We start from the raw sequence: 15,710 nt of genomic DNA, 5'->3' as shown, positions 1-15,710 counted from the left end.
CATGAATGATATGGCTAAGCTAATTTTCCATTTGTCCTGTGAGGTATTGACTGCACACATATAGCCATTTGAGCACCTCCCAAAGATGAGAGATGCTTTCTAAATAGAAACATGTCATTCCATAAGTATGTAGGTTATATGTGATCCCAATCACTGATGTTGAATCAAAATTTCCAGACTCTTGTCATCTTGCCCATAGTTCCAGGAGGGAATAATAATAAAACCTTTATTTTATAGCACATTTGTCATACAAATGCATTACAAAAATTATTTATAGAATTAATATAATTAATGAAACTAATAAAAACCTAATTAAATCTAATTAGGGATCTATGAAGAAATTATATGTAATGCTGAATGATTGCAGAACAACAGAGAGAAAGAAATTAAGAGGCATAGATAAGAAATGAGAATTTTTTAGGTGATATTTTAAAACAGGATTTAGAGAAGGGCTCTCCAGAAGCGAAGATGAAGGAACAATTAGAAGCTGATGAGTGGCATATACTGTTACGTTTGTCCACATTTACTTAATTCTACTGGCTGTGTTGACTATGGGGGGAAGGGGAAGAGATTTTCAAAGACGAAAATAGGATTTCGGCATCTAACTCTCATTAGCTTTCAGTGGGAGTTATGCACCTGTGCCTTTGAAAAATCTCCCCGTATATCTGCACACAAACTTGCGTACTCGCCTCAAAAACTTGCATTCTAGCCTACAAATCAAGAAGATTGAATCCATAAGAGAAAGTTACTTACCATATAGTAAATGGATGTTCTTTGAGATGCATGGTCCCTATCTGTATTCCATTGTGGGTATACATGTGCTCCATGTTCCTGGAGCCAGAGAATTTTGAAAGCAATGTCCCTTGGTCCGCACATGTGCCCTGGCTCACCTTGTGCCTCCAGCTGAGGAGATAAAAGGCAGGACGAACCAACCGCCTTTCCGGTTTCTTCTCCACCTCCACCGTGAATCAAAGAAGAGGCGAAGCAGAGGGGAAAGAGGGCAAATAGTGGAATACAAATAGGGACCACATATCTCAAAGAACCTCCAGTTACTTAGGCCTGGTCTACACTACTAGTTTGTCAGACTTAGCAGCGTTAAATCTAATTAACCCTGCACCCATCCACACAATGAAGCCATTTTTTCAACATAAGGGGCTCTTAAAACCGTTTCTGTACTACTCTCCAATAAGGGGATTAGTGCTGAAATCGACATTGCTGTTTCAAATTAGGGTTAGTGTGGACGCAATTCAAAGGTATTGGCCTCCGGGAGCTATCCCACAGTGCACCATTGTGACCACTCTGGACAGCACTCTGAACTTGGATGCACTGGCCAGGTGTACAGGAAAAGCCCCGGGAACTTTTGAATCTCATTTCTTGTTTGGCCAGGTAAGCTCATCAGCACAGGTGACCATGCAGTTCCAGAATCAAAAAGAGCTCCAGCATGGACCGAACGGGAGGTACTGGATCTGATCGCTGTATGGGGAGAGGAATCCATGCTATCAGAACTACGTTCCAAAAGACAAAATGCCAAAACATTTCAAAAAAATCTCCGAGGCCACGAGGGACAGAGGATATAGCAGGGACGCAACACAGTGCCGTGTGAAACTTAAGGCGCTCAGACAAGCGTACCAGAAAACCAAAGAATCAAACGGACGTTCCGGGACAGAGCCCCGGACTTGCTGCTTCTATGCTGAGCTGCATGCAATTCTGGGGGGGGCTGCCGCCACTACCCCACCCCTGTCCGTGGACTCCGATGATGAGGTACGCTCCGCCATGCCTGAGGATTTTGCGGACGAGGAAGATGAGGAGGAGGAGGACGAGCTTGAGGAGCGCTCACAGCACACCGTTCTTCCCGACAGCCAGGATCTTTTCATCACCCTGACTGAAATACCCTCCCAACCCAACGAAGTCAGAGAAGGGACCTCTGCTGAGTGTACCTTTTTAAATATAATACATGTTATAAAAGCTAGTGGTTTTTTAATGATTAAGTAGCCCTGAGGACTTGCGATGCATTCGTGGCCAGTACAGCTACTGGAAAAGTCTGTTAAAGTGTCTGGGGACGGAGCAGAAATCCTCCAGGGACATCTCCATGAAGCTCTCCTGGAGGTACTCTAAAAGCCTTTGCAGAAGGTTTCTGGGGAGAGCAGCCTTATTCCGTCCTCCCTGGTAGGACACTTTACCATGCCATGCTAGTAGCAAGTAATCTGGTATCACTGCATGACAAAGCCTGGCAGCGTATGGTCCCGGTGTTTGCTGGCATTCAAGCAACATCCATTCTTTATCTCTCTGTGTTATCCTCAGGAGCGTGATATCGTTCATGGTAACCTGGTTGAAATAGGGGAATTTAATTAAAGGGACATTCAGAAGTGGCCGTTCCTACTGGGGGGGGGGGGGGGGGGGCATTGGCGCTGAGCTGTTAGCATTTGGCTAGCAGGGATCTTCCCTGATACCAGTCACGTGGTGCGGGGGAGAGGTAAAGCAATCATCACAGAGAATTGGATGTGGGCGGGGGGGTTAGTTTGGTTTCTGCTGCTGCATGTTAACAGGAAAACCGCAGCACTAAACGGCCAACTCAACGTGCTTTGCTCGGTATGGGAGAGGAGGGCGCTGCTGTTATCAAGGCTGCAGAAGCTGAAAGATGATGGCTTACCATGGCTGCCTGCAAGCCGAATTCGGTTGCCCGGCCCTGCGTGTGTGATCTCCAACACCAAAGCCACAGGCACTCAATATAAGATGCAAAATGTGACCTTGTTCCGAAATCACATGTGCTATGTAATGTGAATAGTGTTTGCTCACTTTGAAAGAGTATAGCCATTGTTCTGTAAAAACTTATCTTTTAAAATACTTCACTCCCTTCTTTTCCTCCAGCAGCTGCAAATATTTCAAGCCTCCCTCCTCCGTCCCAAAGTCTATCTCAAAGCGGCGAAAAAAACGCACACACGATGAAATGTTGGTGTTAGTCATCGATCAAGAAGGATCGGAGACAGGAAGCACAAATTTTGACACCCAGAGTCCTGGGGATAGACCGGTATCCAAAACGAGGTATGGGGGGGAGGGTCCTCACCTTGAGGAAGCTAACTATAAAACTAACAGATAAAACTTTTAAACTCCAAAATTTCCAAAAACTAATTACAGATATCTAAATATATTATCACATTAAGGAATAAAGCTGAAGCTTTGGGCACTTGAGGTTCCAACCCAGACCATACAGCGGTGAGAAGGAACTGGAGAGGCGGTTGGTCTGTCCAGCTCTTTATTTCCATGGTCGGAGGCATGAGGTGAGTCAGGGTGTATGTTCAGACCAATGGACACTGCTTTCAATATTTTCTGGCTCTGGGCGCATATGTACACAAGATGGAATACACATAGGGACCAGCAGTCAGAGAAGAATGCTTGTCTATTTTCAAAATTAAAAGCCTGGTGCCAGTTCTGGTGGCGAATGTGTACATGCGTGCATTTTTGCACATCAAGAGACAAGTGCCTGAAAAATCAAGCCTTGTATGTTTTTAATATTTATTTTCATCTCCTATGCTGGAATTTTCTCTGGGAATTTCACTTCTTTAAACCATTTTCATTTTTTCAGCTGACCCACTACAGGGCAGGTAGGGACAGGGAAATATTTAGTTTAGCCCAACATTTTGCCAGGCAGGGCCAAATGAAAAAAAGATAAGAGGAAAAAAATATGGAGGGGAGGAGCTCATCCAAGTGAATTATATGACAAAACCAATACAAAATTCAGCACATGTGGCAGTTTTGTTCAATGAGATCCAGGACTTGCACTGAAAACGTTACAGGCAAGGGTTGAGGTACATTGGCAGAGCTGTGGGTACAGACAGGGTTACTCCACAACACAAAGCATTAAGACTATATAAAATAGAACAGTACATTTATTTACAAAATAATGAAGAGACGACATTGTGCATGTATGCAGAATGCAGTGCTGGAAAGTTTAACATAGGTAAACTTTCATTCTAAGCACCTCATTTATATACCTGTGCATCTAAAAAGAAGAATCAAATAGCAAGTGGACCAGACTATTCTATGGATTCAAAAATTAGTCCTAGACGGCAGCAGATTATGATCTAAGAATCTTTTAGGTGCTCTACCAGTTTGTAGACAAAGCAGAGTAGTTTGCTCTACCAGTTTGTAGACAAAGTCCTTTCATTAATGGTGGACTCTACATAAAGTAATCCATTGGAAAACCTTTGGAATGTACTGTTGAGAGCATTCAAAGTAGCTTTTTACATGAATTACTATTAATATTCTATTTCAAACCAATCAAAAGCAGATTGAAAAAGACAATGCTATACTATTTTGGATTTTAAGTATGATTTATGTCCTGCTGCATCTCCTGCTGTACTAAATATTTTTTCCAAAAGACACACTAGTTGGATCATCAAGGATACTTAATAGCCAAATGAGAAAATGCTGGCCGAATTGTTTGTTTTGGATATCCAATAAACTCGAAGATAAAAACCATGAGTTATTTTGGATTTAATAAAGTCTTATTAACAGTTGCATGTTCATATAGAAGCTGTTCAAACCCCTGCTCATTATTGTTACCCTTCTCTGTACCTTTTCCAATTCTAAGATATCTTTTTTGAGATGGGCTGACCAGAACTACATGCAGTATTCAAGGTGTGGAGACACCGTGAATTTCTGCTCTCTTTCTAAGATGCACCCATAAATTGAATGAAATGATTAAACCATTTGAAGAAACATCTGTAGCCAAAGAGTTCTGAATCCTATAGTTCTTTGATCTGCGTCTTTGGCCACTTGAACTTCTTGAGTTGAATCTGATATAGCCTTTTCCACTACATCATTAGTAAGAACAGATGTTTTGAACTGAAGATGCAGCAAAGTGGGCAAAATGCATTTCTGAATTTGGAAACTAAATTTCCTGTATATTTCTTCTCTATGTAGATAGGGAACAGAATAGATGTCCTTCGGAAACAGAACAGATGCTCATTCTCTCAGATATACTGCATCATCATTTAGCTCTGCAGTGGCCTGCTAAGGTGGTCTCAGCACTTTGACAAGCTATCCATTAAGGTCCACTCAAGTCATAAGAGTGATTCACCAGTTTCACAACTGAATTACTTAGCTTGCTTTACTTTTACTATTTTACAAGATCTACAGTATGTAGTTCTATTGGATTATTACAGCCAGAATAAGTTCACAGTAGGTTATGGAAACAGTTTTGGAAAGCATTTCTGAAGCTCCTCTGCTTTTACAAAATGCAAAAAGCAGCAATTAAAATCCTTCCTTTGAAATGATAATGGTATTCTGAACAAGCAGAAAAAGCATTTGTAGAAAGCATGGGACATTTTCCACAAATAGCTATAATTAGTTATGTGTATCATGTCAGGTCATTTATCCTTGACAACCATCCAATGCTGCAGTTTGTAATACTGTATAAATTTATTAAACACATTACTGACATTCTCCAGAATGGTAACATACAGTCACCTTTACCCATTCTCAAAAGGCATTTTAGCTACTGCAAATGTCTGAACTTCCATGCAAAGATGATATGGTAGATTCACAACCAAAAGAAATTCAATGAGCTGTTGGGGATAAATATTCATTCCACATACTAATTCTAGTGCATGTCAGTAGAAAAGTAACCTTCTGATTCTTCTGTAGGAACTACTGATTGACAACATTTACTGAATCTTGCCTACAATATACTCTATATTATCCTGTGACATTCTCACGCTTTATCTGTAGAAAAGGCTGAAGAAACTGTTAATCAGTTCTCCTAGTAAAATTGGTATTTTATTCAGAAACTGACCCCTTGCCTAAGAAGAAATGTTTAACTTTTAAACTCTATGACACTGAGTGACTGCCCCTGTGTGATGGAAATAGTCCAGAGCCCTTACACCAGAACAGGTACTCCCAGCTGAGCAATTAAGAAGGCGGAACCACACCTGGGCTATACAGGGTCAAAGAGAGTTAAGTGAGGACAGATCTTGAAGGGGGAACTATGCTGTAGAGCTGTACAGAAAGTCTCCTACCATGGCCCCTACAGAAGGGAGCTGGGCTGGGGCTGGGTCAAAGACCCCAACTGAAAGTTTAGTTTTCCTTTGGGAGAAGGCAAAGAAGGCAGGGCAGGTGAGGCCTTGCACTGTCTAGTTGCTCAGACAACAGGAAGAGAGAGTACCTCAGGGAGCATAAGGTTGGATGGAAGATTTGTTGTTTGTTTGCTTTTTGCAATTTTGTGTTAATAAAGAAACTAGGCCCCAAGAAGGTCTGTGATTGGATTAGCAAGACTGTCAGGAGTTTTGTTTAAGGAGTCCCGAAGAATGGGAAAACAGAGGGAGGGCACTGCAGAGGCACTCTTGACAGTGAAAGGGGGGTGGTCAGGTGGAGATCACTCTATTATACTTTACTATTGACATTCGTTTTGTTTTCACAATGAAGTCTGTACTGAGGACCTCCAATAAGCAACTCACTGACGTAACCATATAAAAAGGTATCCTTGAAGTTTCTAGCACTCTAAATTCTACCTTTATTTACAGGCCATCTCCAGCAAACAACAAATTGTTGCAGGTCCACTGAGTAGGTGCTTATAATGAATTTTTAACTGCTGGTTTCTGTACAGAAAAAGCTGATGGTAAGCTAAAAAAGAAGCCAAACTCAATATGAAAGATTTGTACAGGACACTTAGGTTTAGCAAGGCAGACAGCTGTCCTACCAAAGTGTTTTCAAAATGAATTAATACTAGTATTAGATTTAGTAGTACTGGATGTTTGTGTGGAACTTTTGCTGGACTTCATCAGGTGCGTTAACAGAGATTTAGTGCTTCTGATTAATCTAATTACTTGCAGTGATATGATAGCAGATGGAATTTTACTGCTACTAACACACATTAACTTGACTGTCTTTGAATGCGGATGGTTCTCTGTATTAATTATTATTATTAATTTGTATTGCAGTAGCACCGTGAGGCCCCAACAAAATCACGCCTCCATTCTGCTAGACACAGAGTAAAGGACAGTCCTTGCCTTAGAGAGCAGAGCTGACGGTCTAAATCTAGTTTATGGATTTGCATGTGAAAAGAATAATGAATTTTAAGTTGCATTGTTTAAAATTTTTATTTTTCGCTGTGGACTGTGTGTTTTTATAGAAGAACTTTCACGCTTTTTGGTTTTAATTTCATGTTTATGTCCTCATAGTCTAGAATGGAAAACATTAGATACTAGGTTCTAATGATTAATCGCAAGCAGTAAATCAGATTTAGAGAAACATGTCTTCAGTAAAGCATCATGCTGATACAGATAAAAAATAATAATAATTAACATTGTGGAACGTTATCTTTGCCATACATTTTGCATACAATACCAAAAACCAAACCTCTGGAGAATAAACATCATGAAGTCAAAGGACATTTCTCACTTCCTTATGACCATTTTTCTTACATAGTAAAAGTATCTGTGTCCAGTAGAGTATTGTTGTTATGTTTGTAGCATGAATGGGTTTTTTATTCTCTTCTGCTGACACTTTAACATGTTTACCATGCAAAGCTGTGCAAGTCAGCTCTGCTTTTGCAAGTGTGTTTACAGGAAATTCCAGGAAGCTCTGGCAGTTACACTTGAACATGACGGTGGAAAGACCTACTTACAGCATTGAACTAATGGAGGGTCATCAAGACCAAATATAGAGGTATTTTTAAACATTTTTTTTTCTTGTTAAAAGACTGACTGGTCTTTTTAATTCAGATAAGGCTCTCATTTTAAAACACCTGTCATTGACACCAGCTTTGCTTTAAACATGAACTAAAAATAAAGCCTGAAAACACCTTCTATTTGTGTCACATTAGCACAATCTCACCTTCAAACTACCCCTTCTCCTCTTTCAGGTTCCTCAAGAGATATAACTGCTGTCTCAAGCTTTACTTCGATGCTTCAGCTCATGTTCTATGGAAGTCCTGGAGCATGGATTTGGTTCTCAGGGGCTCAGACTAGTCCATTTGCCCTCATCCCTTTCTTTTAAATTATTTAATATAGTTCTTCAAAGTTTCTTGTTTAATAATAAACTTTGAGAAAACACGCATTAAAACAGGAATTTACTTAAATCCCTGTGCAGCAGCTCGATGATAGCTAGGACCCTACAACATGTTGAGGCGACATCACTAGACATCTTTAAGAAGGATTGCTGGGAGATAGCACCAGTAAGTCTTGCAAAAATTAGTTCACTAAGGTACAACCTTCTGCCCAAGCAGACCACCAGCTGGAAGGGTGCTTAACACACATCTCCACTAATCGAACACCATGAAACAGTTTGTGAAGCAAAGAGAGAATTTTGCAGAGATTTACTCTTAGAGCAATGTCTTCCAGAGGTGAACAGAGTAATGATCATGCAGCCCTGTCAATAGTGCTTTCTGTCTCTAAAGAAAACTCAGTTAATTCCCTCGTAGTCAACCAAAGCTAGTGGATAACTGTCATAGTCTTATTGGTCCACAACACACAAAGTAGAGCAACTTCAATTACTTTGTATGTATTTGCCTACCAATTCTCCTTCAGCCCAAATGCACAAATTTTCTTGAGGGACTGTGGCATGAATCAGCAGTAATCATCCCTCCCTTTATATATCCTATTCTATAGCACTCCTGAAGAGCTAGAACTTGCTGTTGATGCATTTGTACATATTTGAAATATTGTTCATATTTATTCAGTTTGAACATGTTTCTACCAAATCCCTGTCCTAATAACTGCTTGATTTCCAACACCTTGTCCTTTATTGGCTATCATGTTGTATACAATATGGTTTTGGATTACAGAAAAGGCACTCATATGAGGAAAAAATAACTGCCTGGAGTTAATTTCTGGTCCTTACAATTTTCATTTCCCTTGTGACCAAGTCACCAAGTTTTACAGTGCTAAATAAAAGCATATTGGCAAACTATAGAAAATCAGGGGTTCTCAATCTTTCTCTTTCTGAGGCCTCCCTAACATGCTATAAAACTTCAGGGACCACTGAGGGGAAGAGGTGAGGGGGAACTCAGGACTTCAGCCATGAGGGAGGCAGCTTGGGGCTCTAGGCTTCAGGGGCCGGGTAGTGGGGGAGGGGAGCTCTGGGCTTCTGCCCGACAGAAGCTTCTGCGCCGTGGGGAGCTTGTGGCTTCTGCCCCATGGGGCACTGAGGCTTGGGGCTCCTGCCCCACGGGGTGGGAGAGTGTGTGTGTGCATTGTAGCTTCAGCTCTGCGCAGTGGAGGGGCTCAGAGCTTCCTCCCTGCTGGGTGGCAGGGCTCTGGGCTTCAGCCACAGGGGGCGGGGCTTGAGGCTTCCACCCCACAGGGTGCCTAGCTTTCTGCTCTGGGCCCCAGCTAGTCTAACGCCGGCCCTGCTTCGGGCCACAGAACCCTGACTGAGAACCACTATAACAAATATCAGCCATTTATCAGCCATTAACCAGATTAACTATCAACCCAAATTTTTCAAAAGTGCACACAACAGTTAATGCTTGCATGAAAGTCAGGGTAGTGTGTATGAAAATCTACAATTTACATATGTAGATTGGATAGTGGCGCTATCCAAGTTGAGCACATGCTCTTTAGTTGGATGCATTTTGAAAATGTGGGCCCTGATCTTTAAAAACTACTGCACTTGTACCATATGAGGTAGTTAGGATGGGGCTGATCCCTACACATTTCCAGTTTTAACAATAAAGCACATCCAGTCTTATAATTCAGTTCTTCTTAGGATATCCATTTGTGGCCAACTGATACTTGTGAATTGCCTGTGCCCACTAAGACTGAATGAACATCTGTAACTGCCACAAGTACCACACAACACAAGCAATATTTCCTTAGGAACAAAGGTCAACAAGGGGTTTTTTTTTTTTGTTTACAGTGGTTGCAGTATATTTCTGGCCCCACTGTATACATGCCCAGTAAAGCAATGTTAGTTTAAATATTTTGATAGTCCTTATCCTCAGGGCTTTAACTGTTTTTCATTCTGCACAAATCTATTAGTTTTACTTGGTGCTGTAGGGGGTGTGGTAGCCAAACACAATTCTGAGCACCTTTGGTAGCTACAATATAGGCATGTACGTGGTTTGCAGGGTAACTGGCCATAGCTACTTTATGTTCCAAAACTGCAGGTAGTATCAAATAGTTGTTCCATATCATAGGTTCCGCTACTTCAATTAGTCTTTGTCTCTGACTTAAGAAACTAATATTAAAAAAACTAAACCAGTTAAATAAATCCAGTCTCACCTGATCTCCCTCTTGCTTTTTTAAATGACTTGGTTAAGATGACTCCTCTAGCACTTGACAATATGCTCATAGTGATTCCACTAAGAACTGATAAAAAGAGTTTCCTGTAAAGCCATTAATAACACAGGCTTCTCTTACTTCCTCTGCAATCCTAGGTGGTATTTGGCCAGTACTATGCAATGGCTAGCCTTTCAAAAGCCCTCAGTATCAGCCTCCTATAATGGTGACATTTCTTGGTTCTTTCCAACAACTACACCAGAGGTCAAGATTAGTGGACGAAGGTAATGTGACTTTAGGTGGAGCTAGATCTTCAGATCTTAAGGTTGCAGCTGGTGGTAAATATGCAGTGTCCTAATCAATTTAAACCATCTCTTTATTCTGATCTTCTCTCTTCTTACCTCATTCTAGAATCCTCGGGATGGAAAAATCCTATTAGATCATCTAGTTCCTCCTTCTGCTAATGCAGGGATGTTCCCTACAGAACATCTAAATACAAGTTGCCTCGCCCAAGTTTTAATAATTCCAATGATGGGTATTCCAGCACTTTCCTTTATTCAAATTATTCAAAAAGTTTCCAAATGTCATGCTTAAATTTTCCATTGCTGAATGTTAATTATTATTCCCCACTTAAAGCAAACCTGGACAATTCTGCATTCCTTAACAGTACCATACTTCAAATTTGTAGATAGATTATAAAGAAGGGAAGATATATTTATCTCTACAACACTTAAAATTCTCCTGATCGTCATAGGACAATTCCTCCTTCCCCTTAACCATCTTTGTTTCCCTTCTCTGCATCTTCCCTAGTTTGTCAATCTCAGAGCAGGTCTTCACTACCCGATGAATCGGCAGGTCGTGATCGATCTATTGGGGACTGATTTATCATGTCTCATCTAGACGTGATAAATCGATCCCCAAACGCACTCCCTGTTGACTCCGGAACTCCAGCTCGTGAGAGGTGGAAGTGGAGTTGATGGGGGAGCGGCAGCGGTCAACTCACTGCCGTCCTCACGCCCAGGTAAGTTGACCTAAAATACGTCGACTTCAGCTACGCTATTCGCATAGCTGAAGTTGCGTACCTTAGGTCGACTCCCCCCACCCGTGTAGACCAGGGCTCATTTGAAATACTGGTAGAACAGTGAAAAACGTTCATGGTACTCCAAATTAAGTAACACTTAGGCTATATAAAAACAGGTTTCAGAGTAGCAGCCGTGTTAGTCTATATTCGCAAAAAGAACAGGAGTACTTGTGGCACCTTAGAGACTAACAAATTTATTTTAGCATAAGCTTACAGATCACTTCATCGGATGCATGTCAAGGTTCCTTCCCCACTCCGAACGCTAGGGTACAGATGTGGGGACCTGCATGAAAACCTCCTAAGCTTACTTTTACCAGCTTAGGTGAAAACTTCCCCAAGGTACAAACTATTTTACCCTTTGCCCTTGGACTTTCGCTGCCACCACCAAACATCTAACACCAGTATTATTATTATTATTATTATTAGGAAAGAGCCCGTTTGGAAACGTCTTTCCCCCAAAAATCCTCCCTTACCTTTACAGCCCCTTTCCTGGGGAATGCTTGATAAAAATCCTCACCAATTTGCATAGGTGACCACAGACCCAAACCCTTGATCTTAAGAACAATGAAAAAGCATTCAGTTTCTTAAAAGAAGAATTTTAATAGAAGAAAAAGTAAAAAGAATCACCTCTGTAAAATCAGGATGGTAAATACCTTACAGGGTAATTAGATTCAAAACATAGAGAATCCCTCTAGGCAAAACCTAAAGTTACAAAAAGACACAAAAACAGGAATATCCATTCCATTCAGCACAGCTTATTTTCTCAGCCATTTAAACAAACAGAATCTAACGCATATCTAGCTAGATTACTTACTAAGTTCTAAGACTTCATTCCTGTTCTGTCCCCGGCAAAAGCATCACACAGGCCACTGAATGCATCCGATGAAGTGAGCTGTAGCTCACGAAAGCTTATGCTCAAATAAATTTGTTAGTCTCTAAGTTGCTATATAAAGAGGAATTATTGCCTTCTTAACCTGTGATATTATACATTTGCATGTATGGCATCTCCCTTACATGCAATAGCTTTGGTTCAGAATATTATTGCAAAAAACAAAAGTTTACTGCATTTTTCCCAACCTGAACCTCATTTTATGAATCTCTGCCATTTTTCTAATCTCTCTAGTTTGATATTTGGAGTGAGATTCTCTTTTTGCACCGGATTCACAAAAGTGTAATTTTGTTAACTTCAAATCACCGACTTATGGTTTACACTGTGTGCATGTGTGTAACAGAGAGGCGAATCAGGCCCTGGATTTGTACTTTATATCCTTTCAGTATCTGCAGAGGATTCAGAGCCAGGAGAAGTTACATCTTAGTTTAATTTATTTGTTTTGCTTCCTCTTTCAGATTATTGATAAAACTACTAAAATAAAATAAAACTCCTATGTTAACACTTGGTAAATCCAAACTGATTTCAGTGCCATTTATAATTATTCTTTCCCCATCAGCCATTTTTCAGGCTTTTTAAAAAGTACTGATGCTTATGTTTATTTGAATTTAATTTTTTGTAATAAACGTATTAAGGCAGGGCTTCTAATGCTTCAAGGGGTCCTAATATGTCTCACTCACTGTATGAGCTTCATGTACCATATTAGTATTCTACATAGATCACAAAAAGTGATCAGACTTAAATGGCATGATTTATTCTTCATGAACCTCCATGCTGCTTATTGTTCATGAACCAGAGTGATGTGGCATGATTTGTGCTAGTAAAGAAGAAATCTGTAGGCACCCTGTGCTGCTGTGAGAGTGAGAAAGTGCACTCTTGCCAAGCAGTGAAGACAGTGTGAAGAGAAGCTGAATGGGCAAATTGAAAGGAGCCAACATCTCTTCTCTTCTCTTCTCTTCTCTTCTCTTCTCTTCTCTTCTCACCAACTTCATTCAAAGCTAGGGAATGCTTCTGCAGTAGGGTCTGAAGTATGGCAGTTTCCTCACAGCCATTGACCCTCTCTGTGCAAGTATCTTTTGCTACTCTACCAACCGTCTCTTTCCTATTGAGAAAGGCCAAAAGGAAGCAGACCGTGGACCACAAAGTCACTTTCCTCCCTTTACTTTTTCCACAGCCAGTGCCACAGACTGAATGGTATGAGTAGTCACATATAATTGTAGTTAGTCTCCCCACTCATCCTACCCTTCCCCCACTGTCAGAGGCACTGTCCAATAGTGAACATGAACGACTAGGATAGCTACTACTGCACTGGCCATGCTTTCTTTAGTTACTTTTGAGCCATTCTTTGTAAAATCCGCTGGGCCAAATGAATCCCTTGTGTAAATCCACTGATTTCAATGGATTTACACAGGCATGAAATTGACCCATTTCAGCTAATCCTTTGAAGCAACATAAATACTTGAGACAAATTCAGATAGACACCTTTAATTCTTATACGTCTGTCCTCATGCCATTCAATTGCAATCATGGCTTCCACCTCACTAGGGAACACTGTACCTTAACACCATTGTTGTCAGGTACCTGAATCATCCTAAGAAGACTGTTAAAAAGATAACAAAAGAGTCTGATGGAGTGAAAATGGATGCTATATTTATTGAGCAAAAAAGGTGCTTTCGTAAAGATAAAGTACATCCAGTATTTCCAAATACACATACCCTTGTAGTACATACCCTTGTAGAATTTCTAAGTATTTTTACACCACTACAGAGCAAACAGGAAATATTCACAGCTGCACACTGGTTAGCTTTTCCACATAAATATAGTTTTAATACCTTCAGTTTTTTGCTCAAAAGTCGTCTCCACAGAATCAATTCCCATAAAATAAACTAGATTTAAATTGCTCTAGCTAAAGATGAAGTTAATAAAGAATATGATTACACAACTAATTTTGATTTGGAAAAATTCACAAAACATACAACAAAGAAATATAGAAGCATCCCTAATGAACATTTCCTGGTGCTGAAGTAACACCAATGACTCTAGATAAATAAATGTATATTCAGTTGATCCCAATATGTTCTTTAAAGGGAACCTATATTAATTTAAGATCATCTAAGAAATTCCTACTCTGATACACTGTATTTTCCAACATCATCATCATTTCTCTTTTCATGATCCACTCCTAAAATAGGTGGTAGTAGACATAAGTTCCATGTAATTATATCTTTTAGGAAGAATAATATTGTATGTACCACAATAATCTTATTTGAGATATAACCAAGTTATATTAGCATACAAATATCAAATATACAGTTTATTCTCCAAAGGCAATACACATTTTCAAATTCTGAATTCTAAAATCTTCCCTCTGAATTTCCACACTGAGGAAGTTCTAGTTCAAGACATTTACACTGTATTAATAACATATTGGTTTTACACTATTCTGTAAGATATATTTTGTGAATTATTTTATAAGCTATTTCATAATCTTATCTGAGGCATTCACTATTAGCAAAACCCTACAAGTCAATTCAGGATTGCTATTCATGGATAGCCTTTAAAGACACTTACAGACTTAAAGCCAGAGACCCCTATCCAACAAAGCACATAAGCACATGATTAACAGTAAGCATGTGAGTAGTTCCAGTTAAGTGAATGGGACTACTCACACGCTTAATGTTGGGCACATGCTCAAGTACTGTGCAGGATTGGGCTATCTTTCTTAAACTACAGGAATATATTACATTAAATTTTAATTTTCCAGTTTTTGAAGAAGATACTAACCCTAATTAAGGCAGAGATTTTACATATACTTTTAAATGCAGAGATTATGCTTGAATACGATTTCCAATGACATTCACAAAAGCATCCTAACTATGCAGGAAGTGCTTGTAATTAAAGCTCAAACTGCTAAAAAAAAACATGTACAGAAGCATTCTTGGATTTATTTTGTTTTGAGCTTATCTGTCTTCTGGTCTCACTTTCTAAAGGTTATTTAATAGAAATGGTGTTCCTTGCTTCACCTTTTTCCACTAATCATACAATGAACACTTATGGTATCAACCACATACCACAGAATGACAACTAGATTCCTTCCACACTGGGACTGTGGGAGACTATTCCCCTTAATTAATACCAGAAAGACTTTTAAAAATAACTCCAGCACATGCTCCATGATATTACCTGGTCTATGTTCCTACCAATAGCTACACCAGCCTAGAGCCTGTCAGGCACTATGGTGATAAGGAAGGAGAGGTTGGTGAATGTGAAAACTGGGAGTGATAAAATGTGACAGATAATAAGCTCATTTACATAAGATCTTCTTCTGCAGGAGTTTTATGCAATTCTTGGCTGCAGTGTATGTTTCTTTTATTTTACTTCAGACATCAAACCTTTACTGTGAATACGTTATCTGTCCTGAGGTAGACTGAGCACGCAGGACTTGTATATCTGAGATAGCTGTAAGTATTTTATCCTAGATTGCACCCTTGCTTTTCTTATTCTTCAGAATAATAAGGTGAAT

General features: G+C 39.9%; 1 protein-coding gene across 3 annotated transcripts in view; it reads right to left on the bottom strand.

Moving 5' to 3' along the window:
* TET1 (tet methylcytosine dioxygenase 1) overlaps positions 1-15,710 on the bottom strand; it is a 123,355-nt gene that overhangs the window by 14,240 nt on the left and 93,405 nt on the right. The window lies entirely within an intron of this gene.

This window comes from Eretmochelys imbricata, chromosome 7 (assembly GCF_965152235.1).
Source record: "Eretmochelys imbricata isolate rEreImb1 chromosome 7, rEreImb1.hap1, whole genome shotgun sequence".
Taxonomy (NCBI): Eukaryota; Metazoa; Chordata; order Testudines; family Cheloniidae; genus Eretmochelys; species Eretmochelys imbricata.
The sequence above is the reverse complement of the archived record's forward strand: the minus strand, read 5'-3'. Positions and strand labels throughout refer to the sequence as shown.